Source organism: Apium graveolens, chromosome 11 (genome assembly GCF_009905375.1).
Source record: "Apium graveolens cultivar Ventura chromosome 11, ASM990537v1, whole genome shotgun sequence".
In the NCBI taxonomy this organism is placed as follows: Eukaryota; Viridiplantae; Streptophyta; class Magnoliopsida; order Apiales; family Apiaceae; genus Apium; species Apium graveolens.
Genome location: NC_133657.1, coordinates 147,404,718 through 147,428,754, shown reverse-complemented (window position 1 = coordinate 147,428,754; position 24,037 = coordinate 147,404,718). Strand labels below are relative to the sequence as shown.

At 36.6% G+C, this 24,037-nt stretch overlaps 1 non-coding gene across 1 annotated transcript; it reads right to left on the bottom strand.

Moving 5' to 3' along the window:
* Nucleotides 1-23,164: 23,164 nt before the first annotated feature.
* Nucleotides 23,165-23,271, bottom strand: LOC141698887 (small nucleolar RNA R71). The gene has a single exon (XR_012565385.1). It is a non-coding gene; the product is annotated as a small nucleolar RNA R71 (small nucleolar RNA).
* Nucleotides 23,272-24,037: the final 766 nt, after the last annotated feature.

Sequence of the window (24,037 nt, the reverse complement as noted above, 5' to 3'; positions counted from 1 at the left end):
GAGTTTCACCGATTATCTCGTAATATTTTTAAATAAAATTTAAATAATTACGGGGATTTATTCAAAATATTTTACCAAATAATTCGAGTAAATATTCTAAATATTTACTTCAAATTTTCAGAAGTTATTCGAATAAACCAAATTAATTAGTCGAATTTCACCAATTTATTTCATCAAAATTCAGAAAACAAAGAGGACCATAAATTTTAAGCAACACATTACAAAACAAGCAGCCGGAAACAGAACAACATGAACACAGTGATGCAGGCAACACACGGAGACAACAGCCAAATAACAACAATACTTTCAACTGGGATATACACACATGTATGCGTGTATATACATCCAAACCAACAGCTAAACCGGGACCAAGGCGGCAGAATCGCCGGACTACCGCGGCAACGGAGACAAAAGAACAGGGGCGGCAGTACTTACCGAGGAAAAGAAGGGGTATGGCGGGGGAGGAAGGGAAGAATGGAAGAGATAAACAAGAGAGATATGCAGAAAAAATGAGAGAAAAAGCGAGAGAGATTGAGAGATATGGCTGGGAGAGAGATTGATGCTCTGTTTTATTATTCATTTATTCTTTGTTTACACTACAGCAGCATAAGAAATAAATAAGCTTCTAACATAAATAGCCAAAATCTTGCCACGTATCTTTTCCCCTTTTCTAACAGCCCCACTTTGTCCCGATTTTGAAATTTAACGAACAATCGCGTGAATAGAATAATCCCGAAAAATTCCAAATTAATTTTTAAAATTTTCGGAATATTTAAAAACTAATAAAATAAAATTGTCATAATTTTTAAAATATTTCTAGATCGCAAGAGATACCCGCATTTCACAATTAACGAACCGAGCTGCACTTAAAATAAAATCAAAAAATCACGAAAATAGTCTAAAAATGTTATAAATATCCTGAAGTTAATAAAAACATAAATTTTGTAATTTTAAAATAATTTCTAAAATGCAATTTATACCCACTTTTATCAATTAAACGAATCGACGTGCGGGTGAAATTAATCCCAATTTTTTTCAAAATACTTCTAAAATTCTCGGAATATTCCAAACTTCAATAAATATGAGTTTCATAATTTTTTGAAGAATTTTGGAATTACATATGAATTTTACAAATAAATGCAATCAGAAAATCATACAGGGCTAAATAATTGATGAAATATTGATTTCTAAATTTTATAAAATCCTAAAAATAATTAATATAATTATAAAACCATTAAAACAATTTTAGAGACATTCCAAATATTTATGTAAGTAAATTTGCATTAAATTCACTTTTAAAAGTGAAAACAATTCAGTACAACTCAATAATTAATTACACGAGCAACCCGGTACACCATAAATCACACATAGATAATAATATAACAAGACATAGCGGTCAAAAACTAATACACATATTTTATTTGATTATTAATCAACAATTACATATTTAAATAGTACAAAGATATACGAGTCATTATATCCTTCCCCCTTAAAAAGATTATGTCCCCAGAATCTGATTTAATTAAACAAATGAGGATATCTGTCAAGCATATCTAACTCTAACTTCCAAGTAGACTCTTCAATTTGAGGATTTATCCAAAGCATACTCATTAGGGATATAAACTCATTCCTAAGGACTCACTCTTAACGATCTAGGATTTGGATCGGTCATTCCAAGCAGAATAAATTTAGTTAAGAGCATATTGGCTCCTAATCAATGACTTGGTTCGAATCAGATACATATCGCCTTAACATTGACACGTGGAACATATTATATATATATATATACATTGCAACTGCGGCGACAACATCAACTCATAGACAACTTTACCTATATTTTTTTATACCTCGAACGGTTCAATATATTTAGGACTCTACTTGTCCCTTCTATTCAAACTTAACCAATCTCTTTTAAGGTGAAACTTTTTCCTGCACCAACGATCCTAATTCTATATCCATATTCTTTCGATGCAAATCCGCTTTCTTTCTTTGTCTATCCCGAGTTGTTTCAACTCTTTTCCGAATCAAAACCACTACACTCTTGATGTACTGAATTAGCTCAGGACTTAATAATATCTCTACTCCCACTTTCTCTCAATAGAGTGAGGACCCACGCTTATGTCCATGCAAGGCTTCGCAAGGTAGCATTCCCTTACTAACATGATAACTATTAGCATAGAAAACTTAATCCATGATAGGTGATTACCTCAGTTTCCTTTTTAAACCCAACATATATACTCTCCACATATCTTATACTGTCTAAATCATCTTCTCACTTTGACCCTTCATCTAAGGATGATAGGCAGTACTCATTTTCAACTCAGTTTCCAAATATTCGAACACCTCTTACTCATTCTCATCCGTCAAGGCTAGAAAGTGATCTTATATATTCAATTCTTATCACCTTCAGGTATTCGAACTCCAACTTTTACTCTTTCCAGTTCTTTTATTAATTCCTCAGTAATCTTAATCACATTCAATTCTTCTCTTCTACTCAAGACATTTGTCCCTAAATGGACCTTGTTTGGTTGGTAGTTACTCAAACAACCAGGGCTCATAATCAATTTTTGACCAAAATTTTATACTTTTGAAGCTTAGTATACAAGTACTACTTTTCAACCCTTCGCGGGCATTTCTTTAGGTGTTCAACTTGGCATTTCTTAATTCTTGAATGGGCGAGGATGTTATCAATAAATACAATTATACCATCCAAGTACTCCTTTTCTCGCATGATTGAAAGAACTTCTTATATTGCTTCTGCGCCTAGAAACTTACCTTACTATTGGCTTCTTCTGGTAATCAATCATTTCCCTGGTTCTTTATCAGGGTTTTGAGCAGCTAAACTTTTAATCATATTATAAGTCTTAGCCTTGGGTGTACTGGATGTCAGACCATTTGATGCACTGCCTCCCGGGCTATTTCGGGAAGCACTTCTACAGTTCTTGGCCGCATGCCCTACCTTGCCATAATTGTAACAAGTGACTCCTGGATTTTCCACCTTACATTTCGACACGTAGTGTCCTTTCTGTCCATACCTAAAACATTCAGTATTTGCCTTACACACTCCACCATGCTTTTTACCACATTGCTTACACTCCGTTATAGGTAACTTGACCGATTTGGCTTGGTTGAAGCTGACTGAGGTGTTACCAATCATGTTTAAAGAAAAAAATTTCCCTTTAAATTCTTTATTCTTATTCCTTCCAAGCTTTTTCTGAGACTTCTGACTAGATCCTTCTTGACCTGATCCTCCTTCCACATCATCTATCTTCCGCTTCTTATCTTCTTTTTCTTTAGCAGCTAACTTCTGATCAATTTCAATTACTAAGGCGGCCTGAACTACGAAAGGATACGTCTTGAGTTGCAATGCCACCACTTCACTAAGAATTTCAGGCTTCAATCCTTGTTGAAACCTCCTTGCCTTCTGAGCTTCAGAGCGTACATAATCTTGTACAAACCTAGCTAACTCTGTGAACCTAACCTTATACTCATCTACACTTCTATCGCCTTGCTTCAATTCTAGGAACTCAATCTCCATTTGACTCCGCACACAATCTGGGAAATACTTTTTCAAAAATAACTCGGTAAACCTAGCCCATAGAACAGAGCCTTCTCCTTCTAACGCTCTGGTTGACTCTCACCGGTAATTCACTTCATTCTTTAAGAAGTAGCTTACATAATCAGTCTTAAGATTATCACTTACTTGGACAAGATTGAAAGCTTTCTCCATCTCTTTTAACCATGCTTCAGCAGGTACTGGATTAGGTTCACCTTTAAACTCGGGAAGGTTAACATTCTGAAAGGATTTGAAACTAGCACTTTGGTTCACTCCTTGCTGTTGTTGCTGCAAGAGTAGTTGCTGCTACTGAACCTGTTGGATTAACTGCAACTGTTGTTGCTGCTGCTGGTACAACAAGTCTAGAATTTCATTTATAGTTGGACCCTCCGCAAAACTACTACTATTTTCTTTAAACTGGGTAGCTTTGGGTGACATCTTCCTGAAATATATAAATGAGTTTATTCAAAACATAACAAAAAAAATATTTGACAAAAGATATCACCGTTTAAATGGTACACCTCTATCAGGAAAATGCTACCCAATCACAATACCCATGTCTTTAATATCGGGGTCCATTTACAAAAGAAATCTAAATTAACAACACTAGCAATAATGACAGTAGCAGTATCAACAACAGTATTGAAAAACTGAAATATAAAGAAACTAATCACCGTAGCAGGGCTCCTTAATACAACAGCAACTGACAAACTTCCCGTCACTGCTCTATTACCACATCAACACTAATCTGATATACTACGAGACTTGGTTGGCTATATCAACCACCAATTACATTGATCAAACTGGTAAATCAGGTCGGCTTAAGGAACGTGGGACTCTTCAAGGCACCATAGTCCAAATGTCAACCAACCATTCCTCTAGAGATGATATCTTTTCACCCACAAGAGATTCATCAACCACTGATTTACTTTTCCCGAGGCTATAACTCCATCATTAAATCCTGAACTCTCGCGGTTACCGTTATTATTAAATAATATCCTGATATAGAACTCTCATTCTTCCCGACAGTCATTCTTATTTGCTCTCAATAACGAGGACCATCTAATCACAGAAATTCATTATCACAGAAAATCAAATGAAATTTCCAACTCAAGTGAATAGAATAAGAAGAAATAGTGAAGAAGATGTAGGTATAACTGAGAGCAACCATACAAGTACATAAGATGGCCAGTCTTAGTACCGCATAGCTCACAACACATACTTCGGTGGCATCCCACCAGACCCTTTTGTCATACAGATAAATGGTTAACTCATATGCATTGTTTGCCCCAATCAACCGATAGAATTTCCGAGAAAAGAAACAATGTTAAAATAGAAATTTCAAAAATAGGGAGGGAGAAATCTGATTTATAATGGGATCAACAGAATCCTAAGTTGCTTACTTTGAATTTGACTTCCTTGTAGATAAATAAGCAACTTATCGGGAAACAGACATTCATTCTGGGAAACAAAATATGTCTCAAGAAATGCATATAAGATTTAAGATATAACAACAGTACTGATCCCCGTACTTCACGGAACTTGGCTATCATAGTAACCACCGACTATTATCATATTGTCTGAACTCACCGTGGTTACACACTCGGTCCATCAACATCCCTTGACGTCGAAAATGCTATATTTAAGAATAATATGGGTGTCTCTATAGCTGACACACCAAGGATCCGCGCAAAAGCTGAATTCTCACGATCAGACTCATTTTTCTCGAGAGGAAAACTAAAAATCTCTATTGAAGCTTACCAATAATACATATACGAAGGAAACATACTCTAGGCTAGGGCAGTTCCAGCCAATCCTCAATAGACGTCAGGGTTACGTCTTCGAGACCCTTGACTAAACTCATAGACTCGCTCCTCTGATTGAGTTGCTGACTCACATCTATATATAAACCTTCCTGTATTCTTTTGACTCTATTCGTAACCTAAATCAGGGCTCAAACCTGTAGCTCTGATACTAACTGTGACGGTCTCAACCCCGGGGTCAGGAGTTGACGTCACCAACAACAATAATAATAATAAACATAATATAATCTAAATCATTAATTATATGAAACCACGACCCCTTTACCAAGATCTTTTCCAGGTTTACGTATGATTTAGGTTACAACTATTACAAAACTGACTTACAACAAACCGTACTGACGCAACTAACTTAATACAGCAACTCAATAGACCATCTTCGGTCCAACACAACTACCTCAGAGGAGCCTGACATGAAAGAAACTGGAACACTGCCCTGACTACCGCGGAAGAATCTCCAAGGCATCTGCAATACATATATAAAGCGTTCTGCAAGGGTGAGCAATCAATTGCTCAGCAGTACCACTATATGAATAACAAGTAAAATATTTTATGATAAAACAGTGACAGGAACAGAGATTATAGCTCGTTTGCAAAACATGGTAAACATTTATAAACTGGATATTCAAAACTAGCATGCTCTGAAAATTAACAATATCAGTCGTGTGATGTGTATAAATACCAGAGTTAAATCTTAGCATGCTATTTCATTCTCAAATCATCTGTCTTAAACAAATTGATTTGTTAAACAATTTCCAAAACTGAATCAATCAAATCTATTGGACGTTCAACGGGTGAAGATAGCTGATTAGTCTATCATCACCGGATAGCGACTAACGGCCATCCAGAATAAAGAATGTGTTCCGGAACTTGGGAAAATACTAGCTAGGTCTTTCCCCCAACGCTGGACTAATCGGTTAAACTGAGCGCCCAACCAAACTAGCCACTTACGCCTACTCAATTCCAATAGATCAACTGAATTCCCTTTTTGCCTCTTTCCAAAATTCTATGACATAGGTGGATCAAAACATTCCATGACATAGGTGGATCAAAACATTCCACAACATAAGTGGATCAAAACTTTCTCTTTATCCAGTTTCCAAAATCACTATCATCTATCTCTTTTTAAAAATCATTCTGTCATAGCACACTATTCAAAACTTCTTTCCATTTAAATCACGTTTAGAGATAGGTGCTTTTAGAAGTTACTTATCCTCAAAATATATTTTTAAACAACGTTTACAAATACAGGGGATACGTAATTTTAAAACATTTATATTCCATTATGAGAATAAAATAACAGCTATTCATATATACTGAACCATAAAAGAATGGTCATAGGTACTTGCCTTGCAGATCTTATAACTATCACTGACTGATTTTGGATTGACTCGGATGCTCGAATTTATCGCCTTACTATTAGACTATCCTGGATCCGACTTTGACGCTCATGTCCTTCTCTTGGAACCTTGCTAAGCTTGTCGACTGATCACGAGGCTATCTTAGTCCGATGTCACTTTTGATTTCTCGACTAGAACCTACAGGGTTGAAATGCTCTATGTTAGACATCTATGTATGCTTGACATATCCTCAATACCAATTCTATCCAACGATATCATAACCAGACTCGTAATCATACCTCTTAATACAATACATATAGCAATCAGGGTTCACGAACTCAAAACTCGACTCGATATTCATTTTCGAAAAACACATATACTCGTTGCTTTAGAAAATAGGTTGTCAGTTATATTTTAAAAAATATTTTATTTATAATTATATAGCTATATACATTCGACTGGTATTTCCGATATTTCACAGGATACATTCCCGAAAATCGGGCAGCGTCTCCTTTATTTATCGGACTACCCGTCGAACATAATCGACGTCTAAACAATCAACAACCTCAATCCAAACTAGTCTATTTCACAATTACAATCACATTTCACAATCCCACTTATAAATCCAACTTCGAAATAACATAATAAATTGCTTATTCCGAGAAATTAAATATTTACACTAAATAATATTTTATTAATTATTTATATTAGGACTCAGAATCGCGTCATCACAGTCCACCTTCGACTCATCGATATTCATCGCTGACGGCGGTAAAACCCGGAGGTACCCGTACCGGGTTTCCAGTCACAAGTTTCACCGATTATCTCGTAATCTTTTTAAATAAAATTTGAATAATTACGGGGATTTATTCGAAATATTTTACCAAATAATTCGAGTAAATATTTTAAACATTTACTTTGAATTTTCAGAAGTTATTCGAATAAACCCAATTAATTAGCCGAATTTCACCAATTTTAGTTCATAAAAATTCAGAAAATAAAGAGGACCATAAATTTTAAGCAACACACGCACGCGCATGTATTACAAAACAAGCAGCCGGAACAAGCAAGCGGAAACAGAACAATATGAACACAGTGACGCAGGCAACACACGGAGACAACGACCAAATAACAACAATAGTTTCAACTGGGATATACACACATGTATGCGTGTATATACATCCAAACCAAGAGCTAAACCGATACCAAGGCGGCAGAATCGCCGGACTACCACCGGCAACGGAGATAAAAGAACAGGGGCGACAGTACTTACGAGGAAAAGAAGGGGTGTGGCGGGGAGGAAGGGAAGAATGGAAGAGATAAACAAGAGAGATATGCAGAGAAAATGAGAGAAAAAGCGAGAGAGATTGAGAGATATGGTTGGGAGAGAGATTGATACTCTGTTTATTATTCAGTTACTCTGTTTAGAGACATTCCAAATATTTATGCAAGTAAATTTGTATCAAATTCACTTTTAAAAGTGAAAACAATTCAGTACAACGCAATAATTAATTACACGAACAACCCAGTACACCATAAATCACACATAGATAATAATAGAATAATACATATCGGTCAAAAACCAATACACATATTTTATTTGATTATTAATCAACAATTAAACATTTAAATAGTATAAAGATATACGAGTCGTTATACTTGGGTAGAGTTCATGCATTCTAAAGATGAGACTCCACACATGATAATTGAGCACATCAAGAAGATAGAAAAATAGGCCGAAGACCATAATTGTTTAAAAAGATTGAAAAGTGATAATGGAACAAAATTCAGTAATGCAACATTGAGTGAATTTTGCAAAAGCAAAGGCATTTTACAAGAATTTTCAGCTGCTAGAACACCTCAACAAAATGGAGTAGTTGAAAGAAAGAACAGAACATTAGTTGGAGCTGCTTAAACAATGCTGCAAGATACCAAGTTGCCAATAAGTTTCTGGGAAAAGGCTGTTAATACTGCATGCTATACTCAAAACAGATATCTCATTAACAAGGCTCATGGCAAATCACCTTACTCAATCATATCTAAGAGAAAGCCTACTATAAAGCATCTTCATGTGTTTGGAAGCAAGTGTTATATTTTGAAAGACAACTCTGAATATGTGGGAAAATTTAACACAAAGGTTTTAGAAGCAATTTTTCTGGGATATTAATTGGAGAGAACTGCCTAAAAGGTCTATGTGATTGATCAAAAGAAGATTATGAAAAGTACATATGTGACTTTCGATGATGACAAGTGATCAGGCTTGGAATGCCTTGATGAAAATGAAGCTAAAGCCCTTGTATTTGAAAACCTCAATATTGATAGTGATTCTGATGGTGAAGATGAATTCAATACACAACAGATGTTGAATGAAGAGACTAATGAATATGAAAATCATGGGAATGGAAGCTCATCTCAAACACTTGAATTTGATAACATTAATTCAGGGGGAGAAAGAGAAGAAGGATATACAAATCATACCAATGATGAAGAAAATGATGAAGGCACAAGTCAACAAACTCACACAAGAAAGTGGGATAGAAGTCACACTAGAGAAGCAATAATTGGTGATCCTACTGCTGGTATGAGAACTAGAAGTGCAATCGCTAATGAGTGCCTACATGCATGCTTTTTGTCTGAAGTAGAGCCCAAGAAAACTAAAGAAGCTCTAATGGATCCTGATTGGATATCTGCTATGCAAGAGGAGCTTAATTAGTTTGAAAGGAACAAAGTTTGGGAACTAGTTCCTGCACCAAAGAACAGAAGTATAATTGGAACAAAATGGGTGTTTAGGAACAAGATGGATGAAAATTGTATAGTTACCAGAAACAAGGCAAGGCTGGTTGCTAAAGGCTACTCACAGGAAGAAGGAATTGATTATGATAAAACTTTTGCTCTAGTTGCAAGACTTGAGGCAATAAGGTTTTTGTTAGCATTTGCTGCACATTCAAATTTTAAAGTGTATCAAATGGATGTCAAAAGTGCCTTCCTAAATGGTGAGCTAGAAGAAGAAGTGTATGTGCAACAGCCACATGGCTTTGAAGATCCAGAATTTCCAGATTTTGTGTACTCAGGGCTTTATATGGACTAAAGCAGACACCTAGAGCTTGGTATGATACATTATCATAATTTCTACTTAAACATGGTTTTACTAGAGGTACCATAGACACGACTCTCTTTTACAAAAACTATGGTGATGATATGATCCTAGTTCAGATCTATGTGGATGACATTATCTTTGGTTTTACAAATGAAAATCTTTTCCAGAGATTTTCTAAGCTTATGCATAGTGAATATGAAATGAGTATGATGGGGGAATTAAGTTACTTTCTTGGACTTCAAGTTAGTCAACGAAGTGATGGGATCTTCAACAGCCAAACTAAGTATGTCAATGACTTGTTGAAAAAGTTTGGTATGGTTGATTGTTCACCTGCTTCTACACATATGTCTACAACAACAATGTTGGATGAAGATAGAAAAGGCAAGAGTGTAGATATTTCAAGCTATAGAGGAATGATTGGATCATTGCTTTATTTAACTGCAAGTAGACCAGACATCATGTTTGCAACAAGACTATGTGCAAGTTTCAAGTCAATCTAAAAGAATCACATTTGATGGCAGTAAAGAGGATTTTCAGATACTTGAAGGGGACTCCAAACTTGGGATTATGGTATCCTAAGGGAACTGGTTTTGAAGCTGTTGGCTACAAAGATGCAGATTTTACTGGATGTAGGGTTGACAGAAAGAGTACTAGTGGAAGCTGTCAATTTCTTGGACAAAGACTTGTATCCTGGTATAGCAATAAACAACAATATGTGTCAACTTCTACAACAGAGGCTGAATACATAGCTGCAGGAAGTTGTTGTTCTCAAGTGCTTTGGATTAGAAATTAGCTAATGGACTATGGCTTAGTTTTACAAAAAATACCAATTATGTGTGACAATACTAGTGCCATATCTATAGTGGCTAATCCAGTCAATCATTCTAGAACAAAGCACATTGATGTAAGGTACCATTTTATTAGAGAACATGCTACAAATGGTACCATTGAGCTCATTTTTTTTCCAACAGAAAAATAATTGGCTGACATTTTTACTAAACATTTGGATGAAGTAACTTTTACTAGACTTGTAGGTAAAATTGGAATGCTTAATTCTTCATCTTAAGGCAAGAACTCAGCTAATATATTACAGCAGATTAATTTCTAGTAAATCAAAATTAATTTGATTTAATTAGAAATTAACTGAAATATTAATAATAAACATTTCAGAAATCTCTGCATATTTATCTTTCAAAAACAAAACTTTTAACTTGGAATTTTTCAAATTTTAAGTAAACTGCTAAGTTGTTAATCTACATCTTTATCATGTAGAATTAACACAAGGCATACTTAAAATGATCAAAAGTATATAGAGAACTGAGTTCTCGATAAGTCTAACTAACTTATCGGCAAGTCATTTTAAGACTTCTCCAGTGAGTTCTCGATAAGTCAATTTACTGACTTCTCGAGTGACTTATCGATAAGCTTAATTATGACTTATCGATAAGTCATTATAGAGTTCTCTAGTATTGTAAACTTACAGAGTTCTCTACAAGTATATTTTTAGACTTATAAATAACTCAGAACTGAAATAATTTAATCTCATAAATTATTTTAGACAAATACTTTTGGCAAAATTATTCTGATTTTATTTTGAATTTATTCAAATAAAAATTGGAATCAAATTCAGTCCATTTTGGACAAACTGGGTATTTATTTGACATCTCGATAAACTTATTTTTAGTTCTCTACAAGAATAAATAAAATGACTTATTGATATGTCTTTCATTTCTTAAAATAACTTCTCGATAGATTAATTCCAAATGTCTATTTTTAAGTTATCGAAAAGTCATTTGCTTTTACTATAAATACCCAGACATCTTGATACATATACATACTTACAACTTTCGAGATCTCAAGTGACCTAGCTTTTCAATCTAAAACTAATTTCTCTCTCGTTTTTACTCCTTTCTCACTAATATCTTTTACCCACTGAACTTCATACTCATATCAATGGAAGCTAACAATATTATACCCTTCATCCCCAAGAAGACTAACTTCCTTGCATTTTTGGATGCAAACCAAGCACCTGAGATTTTCCAATGCTTTGTCAAGTTCCTGTCTGAGGCCTACTTTGTAGGTGCTCTTACTATTAATCATGTGTTGTATTTGGATGTGTTAGGGGACTTTTGGAACACAACTACAACAAGGATAATTGTGCATGAGAACCAAGCTGCAACAATTGTGATAAACTGCACAATCAAGGGATAACAGGTGGAGATCTCTGAAAATGATGTCAATATGGCTTTGGGCATTCCTACTGATAAGCTGGTGGAGGCTCCAATTCAGGATGAGCTGTATGAATTCATGGACTTCATCAATTATTCTGAGAAGATCAACTTGGCCAGCATAAACAAGAAGCATCTAAGGAGGGAATGGTCTTTTCTTTTTAACTCAGTAATAAGGGCCTTCACTTGCAGGAAGTCAAGATTTGACAACATATCAAGTGTTGTCCAGAAGTTGGTCTACTCAATGGCCACCAACAAACAGATCAATGTAGGACACTACATACTGGAGGAATTGAGCACCAGGCTAACAATGTCATTGGAATCAAGAGGTAAGGAAATTTTTCTACCTAGATTTATTATGTCAGCTTTAAACTATAAAGTTGATGACATACATATGCTAAAAGGTGTAAACAGGTCACTGATTGGAAACTATAAGCAAGTATCTAAAATTCTATTTGAATCACTTCTTACCAAAAATAAGGTTCCATTAAGTCTTCAGTTATCACCTTTCATGATTGAAAGATCTAATACTTGCCCTTATTCCATGCCAGACATGAGAACTAGTGCAAGTCAACCTAGTACAACAATTGTTCCTGAGCCTGTGGAAGCACAAACACAGGCACACCCACAGGACCCTACCTATGTTGAGCCTATTCCTTCTCTACCAATAGTAGCTAGGAAACCAACCACCTCATCTTCTCAAAAGGATGAGGTGAGTAAAAGGAAGAGGAAGGAGATAACCTTAACAGTTATGAATGAGAGTGGTGAGGATCAAACAGAAGCTGAGTCACCCTTGGTCAAAAGATCAAAGAAGAGTAAGAAATCTGAGCTGACCACTCAAACCACCTTTGTGTCCTCCCAAAAGGATGCAGTTGAAAATATGGGGATTAAACAGACTCTAGATACATCCTCTTAACAGGGTGTGTCTATTGAAAAGAGCATTCACCCCAATGCATCCTGTATAGAGTCTGCGCAGCCTGCACTTGTTCAAATCCAAGTGTATGGTAGAAAAAATAAGGATGGCACACACAGTGAGGGCACATATTTTGAAGCTCCCTCCATTCAGGGGGAGCTGCCAACACTCACTTCTGAACAACAACTTCTAATCTCATAAATTTCTTCTCTATCTACAGCACTTGAATCCAATTCTCAAGTGCAAGCTAAATCAAGTGACTTGGTTCAAGAAACCTTGTTCACCACCCAGACACTATAATAAGATGATGAGAGGCTACTAGCTGGGTAGACCTTGATGACACCATCAAAACTATGGGGAATTTATCAGCTTTTACTGAAGACCCCATGGAGGTCACAAATGCACCTTTATGTGCAAATCAGCCTTCACAGATTGTCAGGTTTGAGGGTAGTACTCCTGAGGAGGAGCTATCTAAATCCTCCCCAATTCAATTGGAGGTTCCTCATGTAGGAAGAACTCCCCTCAAAACCCCAGCAAAAATTGCTTTAGCAGTTGATGCTAGGAGTAAAATTGTCAATAACCCTGCTATGGGAGAGGCAAGCTTATCACATTCATGTGACAGTGCTTTGCAAGAAATACAAGGGTTTGAGCCTGGTGCACATGACAGTAACCCATTCAAATCCCCTCCAATTCAGTTGGAGGTTCCTACTACATGTGAGGAGCAACAACTTGTCATAACCACAGAGCAATCTGTGAGAAACTGTGACCTCAATCACAGGTGGTTCTGATCCACAACCCTCCACATCTCAACCACACTTAATCTCCCAGTAGCTTCAAGATACTGAAAATCAACCTTCAACTATTGAAGATCTCAGGCTTGATCATCTTGGAGGCCTTGTACAAATATCACAACAGCTACTTACATCCAACATGTCAAATCAAGACTACCAAGCTATCATGCTCACCTACCAGGCTGATGTTGAAGAAAATCAAGCAAAAATTGTTGATGAAGCTGGTCAGAATGCTAACTGTGATGCTTGGCTGGATAAGGACTTCACCATTGAAATGGATGTTGTGTTAGCTAAGTTCAGGGAGGAATACATCACCATTCTGGGAAGCAATACCAAATCCTTAACTCCCTAAGAGGTCTATGATGCCATCAATAATGTCTATAAAGCTCAAATCAAGGCTTTCCACAATTTTAGAAAAGCACTTCAAATCACATTGAATGGACATCAAGACAAGATTATGAGAATGGTCAGGAAAAGGATGGATCAAATCATCCCATCTCAGACTGAGATCAAAAACCAATTCAGAACCTTCTCAGAACAAATATCAAGGTATGATCTCAGTGGAATTGATAAGAGTGTCACACAGCTGAAAGACTCATTTGTAGCCTTGCACAAGGTAGTTCAAGATCACATCACAAACTACAATGACACAAGGTGAAATTTGGATCAAATGCACACTGCAAGATACACTCCTTCACCTTTGGTCATGGATGAAATTCAAAAACATGTGCAAGCTACATTTGGACCATCTACTGCTCTCTCTACTGCAAGCTCCTCTCCATAAGACCTTCAAGAACTCAAGACACAAGTAGCTTCTTTAGAAACTTCTAATGCTTCTCTCAATGCATAAGTCCAAGCCTTGACATCTCTAGTCAAGAGTCAATAAACAGATATCCAAACCCTGGTGGACTCTCATAAGCATCTTCAAATGCAGAATTTTATTGCTTTGGGGGCCATCATGGGGAAGCTAGACATACCACTGCCCTCTTTACCTGAACAAATTAGGTCAGGAATTCCAACTCCCCTGCTCATGCCTGTTCCCAATACTAAGGGGGAGATTGAGCCTAGAATTCAACAGTCCAGGGATGCTAAATCTAAATCTAAAGAGCCTATTCAGGTTGGTCAAAGCTCAAGTGCTCAAATTGATGTTGGAAAGGAAAGACTTCAAAGGGCTGCAGAAGGACCAAATCAAGATAAGGAATTTAATGACCTTCTTGCAGCACTGAGAGTGTCTCTTCAAAACAACTATATGGCCTACAAGAAAGCTTTGGGCAAAAACATCAATTTTATAAGGGCAGTGGTTGTGAAAGTTGATAATTTTCTAGAGAAAATGATTGTCATGAACATCAATGATGGTGGTGTGGACAGGTGTCTCCAGGTGACTCTTCCATATCTTCAAACTTTAAGAGCATCTGAACTGGATGTAATGATTGACTGAGTGAATCCAGTTATTCAAGAAGACACTCAACTTCTACAAGAGCTCAAAAAGGCACATATATCAGCTTTCCGAGAAGTCTATCTATATCCACACAAAGGAGTAGTGTATATCTGTCCATCAACCAAGTAAGCCAAGCATCTCATTGTTCCCAAGCATTGTGTCAGATCAAATATGAGGTTGATCATGACTTTACAGTCTGATCTAAAGCACAAAAGGAACAGGAAGCAGGAAGAAGAGGAGATGATAAAAATCTTGGATAAATATATTGTAAATCCTGACACCATGCTGCCAAATACTCAGTTCAATTTAAGGAAAGATGATGATGAGTATAAAGATCATCAAAAACCTTCAGGCTCAAATCCAAGTCAATTCTTTAAGGCAACTGGTAGCAAGGATAAGAAGCAATAAGAGAAGCAGGATGAGGATAAGAAGAGAAGAAGTGAGAGGAGAATCAAGAAGAATCGTGATGGCTCAGAACCACGCCAGACCCTGAAAATCCAAACAATACTAGCTCAACCTTCAAAGTCAACAACCTCAATCATCAAACCTTCTCTAACCTCTAATCTAAAGTTTCTGTACAAACAAACTGCAAACACCTTTCTTAAAACACCAATCACCTCAAACCAAACCTCTCTCAAGAAAATCATAAACCTACCTTTAGACAAGCCTTCACTCAAAATCAATTACAAGTCTGTTGGGAGGAAACCTAAGAAAGTCAAGCCTACAGAAAGAGTATAAGTCACTGAAAGGGCCCTCTGGAATTGTTTCAAGCAAAATGACTTTCTACCTTTGAATTGGTGCATCTCAGATGAAGTTATGTTCAAAAACTAGCTGAGAAAATAGTTAGAGTCTGGGTTTTATCTTTAAAGGAAGTCATAATTTATTATATAGATGGGTCTTTCACATTCCTTGGTTGTGCTTTCATGGATTCTCTATCTCCCATAAAAATCAAGAGGGTGATTAGCTTGCTAAAAGATAAGAATACTGCTACAAGAGCATGGAGATCAGTTTTGGCTGAGTGGTTGATTGAAAGGGAAGAAAGAAGAAAAAGAAATGAGGCTGAATATGAGGAAATAAAAAGAAAGTATGATGAAGAGATTGAAATGTTCATGAAAAGATCAGAAGAACTCAAGGCCAAAGAAATGAGAAGAATTTCTAAAGATGGAAAGTTTCTAAACATCAAAGCTGGAAAATTTCCAAGATTTAGAATTAATTTACTAGACAGTGGTTATCCAAAGGCAGACAGAATCAAACTAGTAGAAACCCTCAGTGGGTACCTATTGTAAAAAAACTTGAAATTCTTATTTTCTTAAAGGATCTCATTAGGGAATAGACAGAAGGAAAAATAGTTTTTACCTGATGCTTGTAACCATTTAGACTCTGTAAATCTTATAATGTATAAAAGCTGGAATTATGTCAATTTTATGTATTAATCTTATTTTCCACCATAACTTGGGGTTAGTCTTGTTAACAGGAATGAATTTGTGTTAAGCAATCTTCTCAAAAATTGGGGGAGATTGTTGTGCAAGACATGCTTGTACAATAACAAGACTAAGTCAAATTGACAACCCTAAGTAAGTTGTATTGTAATCTTAGTTTGTATTTTGTACTTGTAACATTTAAAGTCTGTAAAAATGTCGAAGAGCATATTGGAGTCTTTTTCTGTAAAAAGTGTCAAGCCTAAGTACTTTATCTGGAAGAAGATCAAGAAGATCATGCCTCAGAATAATTATGAAGAAGCTTGGAGTTGAATAAATCTGTTTTGAGAAAAATATTCTAGGTCAAGATCTCTACAAGTCACAGATTTAGTGTTATAGAGAAGTCACTCGAGAACTCCTGAAGACATGAAGATTGGAGATATCGACAAGTCATTTCTTCACTAGAGAACTCTAGAGATATCGACAAGTCAAATATCACTAGAGATCTCTGAGATATCGAAAAGTCAAAATGTCACTAGATATAACGAATCGTATATTTTTATATTGTTTAAATGTGTAATTTTTAAATGATTACATAAATAAAATATGTGTATTGGTTCAGTTAACTGGATATTATTTTATTATTAATCATATGTGATTATTAGTGTTCGAGGATGATTTGTGTAATTAGTTATGAAGCTGGGTTGTTTTGCTTTTGTATTTAAAGGTGATTTTATTCAAGATTTATTTTCATAAATATGGGGATTATCTCTAAAATCATTTTTATGGCTTCATAATTTTATTAATTATTTTTAGGAGTTTATAAAATTGAGATATCAATATTTTATTGATTATTTAGCCATATATGATTTTCTGATTGCAATTATTTGTTAAATCCGTATTTAATTCTAAAATTCTTTAATAATTATGAAACTCGTATTTATTTAAGTTTGAAATATACCAAGAATTTTAAAATTATTTTTGAAATTTTTGGGATTAATTTTAACCGCGCATTGATTCGTTACTTGTTAAAAAGCGGGTATAAATTGTGTTTCAAAAATTGTTTTAAAATTTCAAAATTTATGTTTTTATAAATTTAGGGATATTTGTTATATTTTAAAACTAATTTGGTAGGGTTCGGGTTAATTTTTATTCGTAGGTTTGTTCCTTATTTTTGCAGAGCACGAACAAAATTTGGGGCTACCGTAGAAAACAAGACACGCGTTATGATTTTGTTAAATTATTGAAACGTGGAAGCATCTCGAATATATCAGATTTATATAAATAAAAAAATATATATATTAGAGGAGGCAGATAAACTCAATCGAGTTTACCCCCCCTTCCTCCTCCCCGAGCTCATCGGTTCTTCTGTAAACTCTCTCTCACGAAATCTCTCCCACTCTCGACTCTCCGCTTCTCTGGTTTTGTTCCCTGTTTTTCTTTCACCTCCGGTGAGTTTGCCGTTTGCTCCCCTGTTTTCGGTGGCCGTCTGGAGCCGGTACTTCGGCTGCTTCTGGTTGCCTGCATGTGTTGCGTATATGTGTGTGAATCTCGTGTGTGTGTTCTTGTGTGTGTTGGTGATTCCGTGCTACTGGTGCCGCTGTTGCCGGCGGTGGGTTCCTCCAGCCAGCCGCGTGTGCGGGCATGCGTGTAGTGTTGCTTCGAATTTTCTGAATTTCAGATATCTGGCTTCTGTGATTATATTTCGATGAAATAATTTGCTAAAATTTGAGTAATTAGTTGTGGTTTATTCGATTAGTTTCTAAAATTCGAAGTAAATATTTAAAAATATTAACCTGAATTATTTGGTTAATTATTCCGAATAAACCCTTATAATTATTTGAATTTTATTTTTGAAGATTGCTAGTTAATTGGAGAAATTTATGTGGAAACCCGAATAATATCGGGCACCAATATGTTTTACCGCCATTCGCGATGAGTTTATACGATCGCACGGTGGGCTATGATGAATATTTCTGAGTCATATGATTTAACAATAAAAAAATATGGATAATCACTAATAATTGTAATAGAATTAGCGTTTGGAAATTTGTGGATTGCGATTGTTGTTATTGGTTCGAATTGGTGGTTGGGACTTGTATATTAGATTGTGGTGATTGTGTTGTTGATTTGGCGTCGAGTTGTTTGACGGGTTAGTCCAATAAATAAAGGAAGTGTTGCCCGATTTCCGGAAAAATCAAATTACGGAAATATGGGGGCGTATCCAGTAGTTATCGGGACGTCGAGCGATTATATGTAAATATTTCATACAAACCTGATTGTATGCTGTGGGAAAATGTTTTGCCAAACCGATAACCATAATTTCATAAAAGGACAAATATACCTATTTTCTGGAAACGAACACCGAACCAATTTTCGAGAACGTGAACCCTAATTGATACGTGTATTATTATATGAAGTATGTTACGAGTCGGGTTTTGTTAACATTCAGGTAGATTGTTAGCGAGGATATGTCAAGCATAATCGAAGGTTTAAGTTAGGTTGTTTCGACTTTGTAGATTTTAGTCGGAAAGCCCAAGAGTTGGTGTTGGTCTAAAGATAGCCTAGTGGACAGTCGACGAGCTCAGTGAGGTTCCAATAGAAGGACCTGAGTGTTAAAGTCGAAGCCAGGGTAATCTAGCGGTTACATTAAAACCTGAGCATCCATGTCGGCTCAAGGTCAATCGATAATTTTGTAAAGCTTTGCAAGGCAAGTACCCCTGACCTTTCTTTTATGGTTCAGTATATATGAATAGATAATGTTTTATTCTCATGGTGGAACAGAACATTTTAAGTTATGTATCCCCTGCGTTCAAATTGCTTTATTAACTTGTGTTTTGGGGGAAAAGTAACTTCGGAAAATCCCTATCTCTAAATTTTGAATAAAATGAAAATGTTTTGGAAGTGTGTTGTGATATAATTTTTTTGACAAGAGATAGGTAAGTGATTTGGAAAACTGGATAAAAATGATCAGATAATTGGATGAGTTTGCGTAGGAGGCCCGTAACGGCCTGGAAGATAGCGTAAGAGGCGAAGTGGTTGCTCACCCTATTATAACCACCAGCCCAGCGTGACAGAGACCTAACTAGTCTTTGAGTTCCGGAACAAGTTTTCATAGGATAGCCAAGATAGAGTTATCCTATGGAGATAGCTTGATCAGCTGTCTCACCAGGGATCATCTAATACTTTTATATCTGAGAAAGTGATTTTGAGGTTCCCGGGGAGGAATGGTGATTTTATAGGTCCTGTGATGGGACAAGTTTTATGGTTCCCGTAATGGAATAAATAATTTTGGGTCCCTATAACGGGACAAATGGTTTTATTGGTCCTGCGATGGGACGAAAGATTTGAAAATGAAAGTAGCATGCTAAAATTTAACTCTAGTATTTACACAGCACAGTTAATGAAATGTTTTATAAAGCATGCTAGCTATTGAGATCCAGTTTTTAACAGTTCATCAGTTTCATCAGTTTTCACATGTTTACTTGTTTTATAAACGCGTTATGATTTCTGTTCCTATAAATGTTTAGCATAAATTGTTTTTGATTATTAATCATATAGTGGTACTGCTGAGCAATTGATTGCTCACCCTTACAAAATGTTTTATATATGTATTGCAGATGCCTAGGAGATTCTTCCGTGGTAATCGGGGCAGAGTTCCAGTTCCTTCCGTGTCAGGCTCCTCTGAGGTAGTTGTGTCAGACCAGAAGTGGTCTACTGAGTTGCTGTATTAAGATAGTATTGTCAAGGTGGTTGTAATAAATTAGTTTTATGATAAATTATGAATTAAGTCATACTTAAACCTGGAAAAGATCTTGGTAAGAGGGGTCGTGATTATGTTTTATCTGTAAAATAAATTTTATTGTGTTGCTTGTTGTGTTGTGGATGACGTCAACTCCTGACCCCGGCGTTTAGGCCGTCAGAGTTGGTATCAGAGCTACAGGTTTGAGTCCCTGATTTAGGTTAGGAGTAGAGTCAAAATAGGGTAGGAAGGTTTATATAGATGTGAGTTAGCAACTCTATCAGAGGAGCGAGTCTCTGAGTTCAATCAAGGGTTTCGGAAGCGTAACCCTGATGTCCGTTGAGGATTGGCTTGAACTGCCCTAGCTTGTAGTAAGTCTCCCTTGTATATAGGTATCGCTAGCAATTTCTGGTAGAGGTTTCTAGTTTCTTTTCTCTAGAAAGCGAATCTGACCGTGAAAGTTCAGGTGGAAGGGTAATAGTCAGCGGCTGCCATGACAGCCGAGTCGCATAGTGAATGTGGATCAGTATTGTGGTTTATACCTTGAACCCTTATATTTTTCCCTCGGAGGTTCTATCGGTTGATTGGGGCAAACAATACATATGATTTAACTATTTGTCTGTGTGGCAAAGGGTCTGGTGGGACGCCACCGAATTATGTGTTATAAACTGTATGGTACTAAGACTGGCCATCTTACGTAATTGTATGGTTTCCTGATAAGTGGCATTTTATACCACTTAGAACGTCTTAAAATGGCTTAAATTGGTGTCTTGAAATCAAGTATTTTGTGTATTTGATGCATTTTTCTAGTGTTTATGCATTTCAGGGTATTAGTTGCATTTCGAGGGAGTAATCGTCAAGAATAAGCCTTGGCATGTGTTCATCATTGAGAGAGGGAAGAAATGGGCAGATTACGGCGAAGGAACGAAGCGAACTCAGGAATTTTCCAGAAGGGTCCTGAGCGCCCGCTCAGCTATGCTGAGCGGCCGCGCAGAAAGCTGAGCGCCCGCTCAGCTATGCTGAGCGGCCGCGCAGGGTCGGGGAAAAAAATAATTTATTTTAGAACTTCTATTTCTGTTTGGCTTCCACTTCTATGTAATCTGAGTTTTATGGGATTATTATATAAGTAGATTTGGAGATGTTTTAAAGAGAGAGGATCGTGGTATTATGCAAGGAGCGAAGGAGATAAGGAAGAAGACCGTTTAGTGCACAGCAACGAAGAGGAAGCATATTTTCTTGTGATTCTTGTTTCGTTGTAACGTTGGATACTAGTTTTCTTACCTTGAACCTATTCACTCTTATGATGTACTCTGATTTAATATAATTAGTTTAGTTATATTTTCTTGTGTTTGTTTATCATGATTTCATATGAACCCATGATGACGATAAGTGCTATTATGGGCTAATCGTGATCATGGGGTTGCAACGGATTTATTATGGAATTCTTTAGTTAATTGTTTAATACTTAGTGTGTGATGATTGTATGATATCTAGTTTTGGTTGTGCATATTCGTCTTATGTGTGTCGCGAACATATAAGATAGGGTGTTAATCTCTTGTGAAGCGACGGTGGATCTTGAGATTTAGAACTTGCCATGCTAGCATAGGTTCATGTACGTTGTGCATGATTAGTGGGTAACTCTAACAGTTTTATTTGCCCTATGTAATCAAAAGGAATAACTTGTGCTTAAATCGTTATGTTGTCAATTTCTGTAGACATATAGGAACTCAACATAATTAATGACTATTCAACTTCTATCTTGATTGTGGATGTTGGTAGAATGGTATTAGTACAATGAAAGTTGGCTTTTATCAATTTTGTGTTATTCGATTAATATCATCACTGTCACATGCTAAAGGTAATAACAATGACTATTGAAGGAAGTAATAATGAAGTTGTGATCTCATGAGTGTTTTATTATTGATAATTTGAAGTGTTAATTAAGTGATTAATTAAGTAGTTAATTGTAATTAATATTTAGTCAACAATTCTAAGTGTTAGTGTCTTAACATTGAGAAGTAATCATACATTGGTGAGTGAGTTTAATTAGACAATAAATTAGTCTGAGTCTCTGTGGGAACGAACTAGAAAGTATTCTATATTACTTGCGAACGCGTATACTTGCGTGAATATTAGCGTGTGTTTTCGCCCTAACAAGTTTTTGGCGCCGCTGCCGGGGACTCGGCGTATTTGTTTAGTTTATGTACTTACCATCATTGGTCATTAGGACTCAGTGATTAGGACGTAATAGTTACTTATTGTTTCCGGTTGTGTTTCAGGTACTTTAGCAAGCGTTTATGCAAACTCGTTCTCGTACTCGCAAGAGGACTTTAGATACAGCTGAGGAGACAGACGAAGTTCTTGATATTCCGGAGAAGTTAGATTTTGAACATTCAGATTCAGGAACTGAGCGGAAAGAACCAGTAAACATGGGTGATCGTATTGTTCAAGCTGATCCAGCTCTTATGGATTTTTCTCGGCAAAAAATTGATGACATTCAGTCAAGCATTCTTCATCCGGCTATTCAAGCTAACACCTTTGAAATCAAGCCGGGCACTATTCAGATGGTGCAGAATTCTGTTTCTTTTGGAGGAGCGGCGACTGAAGACCCCAACATGCACATAAGGAATTTTGTCGAGATCTGCAGCACTTTTAAGTATAATGGCGTGACTGATGAGGCATCAAGTTGAGGCTTTTCCCATTCTCACTGAGGGACAAGGCTAAAGACTGGTTACATTCTGAACCAGCTGGGTCCATCACTACGTGGCAAGATCTTGCTCAAAAGTTTCTGGTGAAGTTTTATCCGATGGCAAAGACTGCTGCTATGAGGAGTGCTCTTACTCAGTTTGCGCAGCAACCTACAGAATCTATGTGCGAGGCTTGGGAACGCTACAAGGAAATGTTGAGAAAATGTCCACATCATGGAATGCCTGATTGGATGGTGATCACTGGTTTCTATAATGGTTTGGGGGCCCAATCTCGGTCCATGCTCGATGCAGCAGCTGGAGGCGCCTTATGGGCTAAAAGCTATACCGAGGTGTATAATCTTATAGAGACTATGGCTACAAATGAGCATCAAAACCCAACTCAGAGGATGACGTCAGGTAAGGTAGCAGGTATTCTGGAAGTTGATGCAGCCACCGCTATTGCAGCCCAGCTTCAAGCGCTATCAATGAAGGTTGATTCTCTGGCTACATATGGAGTTAATCAAATAGCTATGGTTTGTGAGCTTTGTGCAGGTTCTCATGCTACGGATCAGTGTTCTCTTGTCAACGAATCTGTTCAGTATGTGAATAATTATCAGCGACAACAGCAGCCTGTGCCAGCGACCTATCATCCTAATAACAGAAATCATCCAAATTTCAGCTGGGGGAATAATCAGAATGCTATTCAGCCACCATATCAGCAAGGAGTGAGTAAACAGTTTAACCCACCTGGATTCCAGCAAGCACAGCAGTATGCTACAAGGCAATCATATCTTCAACAGGGAAGTACAGCTGCACCTACTAGTGCTGATTTTGAGGAACTTAAGCTGTTATGCAAGAGTCAGGCGGTTTCTATCAAGACCTTGGAAAATCAAATCGGTCAATTAGCCAATGCAGTGCTCAATCGTCAACCTGGCACTCTTCCCAGTGACATGGAAGTACCAGGCAGGAAGGAAGCTAAAGAGCAAGTCAAGGCTATTACCTTTAGG